Consider the following 4,795-nt stretch of genomic DNA (forward strand, 5'->3'; position numbering starts at 1 on the left):
CCCCAACCTCCCACCCCACCACCACTTCAAACCCCTCAGATTGTTTGTCAGAGTCCCTAGTCTCTCATGGTTCACCTCCCCTTCCAATTTATCCAAAAGCACATACCCTCCCCAATGTCCATAACCCTACCCCCCTACTCCCAACCACCCTCCCCCCAGCAACCCACAGTTGTGGTGAAGATTTGATTCATTTGACAGACGGGGGGGGGGGGGGGAGGAGGGGGACGGAGGGAGGGAGGGAGGGAGGGTGGGAGGGAGGGAGGGAGGGTGGGAGGGAGGGAGAGAGAGAGAGAAAGAGAGAGAGCGCGATCGCGCGAGCGGGGCTGGTGGGGGTGGGGAGCGGAAGAACGAGGGAGCGCGCAGAGCAGCGGGAAAGGGAGAAGCAGGCTTTCCATCAAGGAGGGAGCCCGATGTGGGGTTCCATCCCAGGGCCATTGGATCATGACCCGAGCGGAAGGCAGGCGGCCGGCCACCTGGCCCGCCCGACTGAGCCAAGGACGCACCCTGGACCTAGGAACAGTTGTCGTGCAATGATATTTTTTTCTTTGTCCGTTTGTTCGTTTGTTTATTTATTTATTTATTTATTTATTTTCCTTTAACGATTTCATTTACTTATTTGACAGAGAGATCACAAGTAGTTGGGGGGGGGGGGCGCGAAGAGACAGGCTCCCTGCTGAGCAAAGAGCCCAATGTGAGGCTCGATCCCAAGACCCAGGGATCATGACCTGAGCTGAAGGCAGAGGCTTTAAACCCACTGAGGCACCCAGGATCCCCTAGTGCAATGATTTTGACGGATCGTTTCAGAAATGTGAACCGGTGTTCTTCTCTAAGCACCTTCTCCACCATCCCTTCAACAAACCTGAACATTTGAGAAGGTTAACGTGGGGAATACCATGAGATGCCTAAATTATAACCATGACCGCTATTTCTGCTTCTGTACCTTCGCTTGCTAACCCATGAAGAGATGGAAAAATACCAGCAGATTTTCTATAGACACTCTGTAGCCACACTTCCCACACCCAGAATTGAACCTGACAGAATGGCTGCTCCCGGACCCCTCCCCCCCGCTCTGGGCCAAGAGGAAACCCCCACCCGGAATTGGACCTGACAGATTGACTGCTCCTGGACACCCCCCCCCCCCCAAATCCGGCTCTGGGCCGAGAGAGAACAACCATCTGGCGCCCCGAGGCTTGACAGGAAGAGCCCGGTCAATCCTGAGGTGACACATACCCTGGCGGCGCCAACTCAGCAGTTTGAAGAATGACAGCCCTTTGACCTAACCAATAATCTATTCCCAGCCTTTTCCCGCTCTGTAGCACGCCAGTCATATTATAGAGTTCTTTTTTGATTTTCCCGCGGTATGTGGCAATTTGTTAGAAGATACTATGATGTATGCTAAGTCCCTGCCTCCCCAAAAATAGTGTATAAAAGGTGTTGTGATCCCGAGCTCGGGACCTCTTAGCGTCACCGGCAACGAGTGCGCGGAAGTTCGGGTTCGGACTCGTAATAAAAGACCCTTACGGGGCGCCTGGGTGGCTCAGTGGCTTAAGCCGCTGCCTTCGGCTCAGGTCATGATCTCAGGGTCCTGGGATCGAGTCCCGCATCGGGCTCTCTGCTCAGCAGGGAGCCTGCTTCCTCCTCTCTCTCTCTCTCTCTCTCTCTCTCTCTCTCTCTGCCTGCCTCTCTGCCTACTTGTGATCTCTCTCTGTCAAATAAATAAATAAAATCTTTAAAAAAAAAAAAAAAAGACCCTTACTGTTTGGCTTTGATTCTGGACTCTGGTGGTCGTCTTTGGGGGTTCTCGGAATTTGGGCACAACAACCACTGTAAAAGCGGACACAGGCGCCGCTGTTCTTCTCCATAGAGTTCGATCGACCCAGGGACGGATATCCAGTTTCCCTTTCTCTGAAATGACCTGGGACACCACTTTTCTGGCCACCTCCTGTCCTGCTCCTCCCACCCCAACAACCTATCATGGGACCTTACCCTTTCACCTGCAGAACGCTTTTCCACTCCTCCTGCCTGGAATACGTTGGCTTGGAGTCTCTGCCGAATCCCAGCACCCAGGCGTGTGGTGGCCGCCCACAGACTCTGTCCACTCTCAGAGGTGATTAGCCTGGAGTACCTTGGCTTGGAGTCTCTGCCGAATCTCAGCACCCAGGCGTGTGGTGGCCGCCCACAGACTCTGTCCACTCTCAGAGGTGATTAGCCTGGAGTACGTTGGCTTGGAGTCTCTGCCGAATCCCAGCACCCAGGCGTGTGGTGGCCGCCCACAGACTCTGTCCACTCTCAGAGGTGATTAGCCTGGAGTACGTTGGCTTGGAGTCTCTGCCGAATCCCAGCACCCAGGCGTGTGGTGGCCGCCCACAGACTCTGTCCACTCTCAGAGGTGATTAGCCTGGAGTACGTTGGCTTGGAGTCTCTGCCGAATCCCAGCACCCAGGCGTGTGGTGGCCGCCCACAGACTCTGTCCACTCTCAGAGGTGATTAGTCAGGGTAACGCACACAAGCTCTCAGAAAACTATGCATGCCCAGTATCATACACGTCCACTCCCTGCGCGCCCCCCCCCCCCGTTTTGAATGTCTGCGTGGACCCACAGAGTGGAGGAATGCGCGCGTGCGCGCACACGCAGGCACGCAAGCAGGCACGCAAGGATGGCTAGGGAGAGAGGGAGGAAGGACGGAAGGAAGGAGGAAGAAGGGAAGGGAAGGGAAGGGAGACAGGCCGACCACCCGCCCTGTTCGCCTCCCTCCTTCCCAAGGGACCTGACTACTCACCTCCCTCCCTCCCTCCCTCCTCCCGAGGGACCTGTCTACTTACCGCCCCCCCTCCGTCTACCTACACATTTCCCTCACATTTTCAAAGTGGAGATAAAATTCGCACTCCATAACTCACATACTCTTCAAAGTACACAGTTCCGTTGCCTTTTTTCCCTAAGGTTACTCACAAAGATGCGCAACCCTCGCCGCCATTTCCAGAACGTCCCCATCCCTTCGAAGAGAAACACCCTTCCCACCCACCCCCTGCCCCCTTCCCATCCGCGCCCCCCCTCTCCCCTCCTCCTGACTCTCTTCACCGGTCTCCCCCAACAGCCTCCGAATCACCCCCCACCACCCACCACCCCCCCACCCCCCACCACCCCCACCACCCCCCCCCCCGCCCCACCCCACCCCGTCCCGCCTAGGACTGGGATATTACCGCTGCCTTCTTCCTACCCCTGGAATCCCAAGGCATTATGCCACCCCTGGCTCTCTGGTTCCTTTTTCTTAGCGTCATGTTTTTTGGGGTTCGCCCATGTACTTCCACGAATCGGCGCTCTGCTCCTTTGTACGGCGTTATCACTCTCCACGATGAGCTTATGAAGATGAGTGGAACGACGGAATGATGTTCACGTGCCACTGAGTCCCCCTGACCCCTTTTCTCTTAAAACTTTAAGTGGTACTAAAGCAGTACCAACTCTGAGGACAGAACTTCTAGCATCATCAGCAGACACTGTGGAAAGGTGTTTTGCACTGTGTCGCGTGGCCGCCTTCTTCCCTGGAAAAGGATTCACAGGCTATCCTGCACCCCCTAAGGCCATAACGATCTCCTCATACTCTGCCATGGTCCTGTGTCTTGGGTTGCGTGGCGGCCCGTTCCCCACGGAGAGCTACCCTCACTTCATCCTCCTACACTGGCCTGCCAGAAGTGTACTCTGGTTTCCTTTACATCTAAACCTTATCTCAAGTTTGCGTTTTGACAGGACGGAGGGACGGAGGGACGGAGGGACGGAGGGACGGAGGGACGGAGGGACGGAGGGACGGAGGGAGGGACGGAGGCCCACATTTTTCATTGACATGGTGGAGAAGGAGAAGATGGGTGCGGGCCTGTGTATATTCTTTTCTATTGTGGGGTGAGCAGAGGATTCAGATTCAGCTCTTGCCAGAAGGGATCTAATCTCTCCATAAACAATCAGGCAAAATAGCAGGCGAACAGTAAGGGCAAGTAAGGGTAAGAAGAACATAGACAAGATTGGCTCTAGATGCTGGAGTTTCCCAAGCAATGATCTCATCAGAGGCACACAAACGTCAAAGATTTCCAGAGACCATGCTTAGGTATGGACGTCATTCCAAAGGTATGGTGCTATCATCCGGTGAGTGTAGTATGCTGTCCCCAGCTCACAGGAGCAGAGTATCTTGCAGATACAGTACGAGGCTCATCCCTGGATGGAATTGTGCCAGAGAAAGGGAGACAGCAGCCTGTCCTTGAGCCTAAGGTGTGTTGAAGAGAGTGATTCTCTAAAGTACCTTGGGCTGAAGAAGACCAGCTGGATTTCTGTTGGTTGGTCATAGGTATTTGCGGCAACGGGATGGGTGTGGGCGGGTGGGTGTAGTTTGTTTACTTTCTTTTTTTTTTTTTTTAAAGATTTTATTTATTTATTTGACAGAGAGAAATCACAAGTAGATGGAGAGGCAGGCAGAGAGAGAGAGGGAAGCAGGCTCCCTGCCAAACAGAGAGCCCGATGCGGGACTCGATCCCAGGACCCTGAGATCATGACCTGAGCCGAAGGCAGCGGCTTAAGCCACTGAGCCACCCAGGCACCCCGTTTGTTTACTTTCTGAACAAGGTGAAAGAACTCTTCAAGTGGAAGTATTTGCACCAGGTGTCTGGGAGGATGGGAGGGTGTGGCTCAGTCCCTTTACCGAGAAAATGGGAGAATCCGGCCTTTTAAGAACCAGGCAAAGAGAAGAGTTTAGCTTTGGCCATCGCAGCACCTGGCACCTGGCACCTCCACAGAAAAAATAGAAGGTTCCC

Source organism: Neovison vison, unplaced genomic scaffold, assembly GCF_020171115.1.
Source record: "Neovison vison isolate M4711 unplaced genomic scaffold, ASM_NN_V1 Scaffold_165, whole genome shotgun sequence".
NCBI classification, from domain to species: Eukaryota; Metazoa; Chordata; class Mammalia; order Carnivora; family Mustelidae; genus Neogale; species Neogale vison.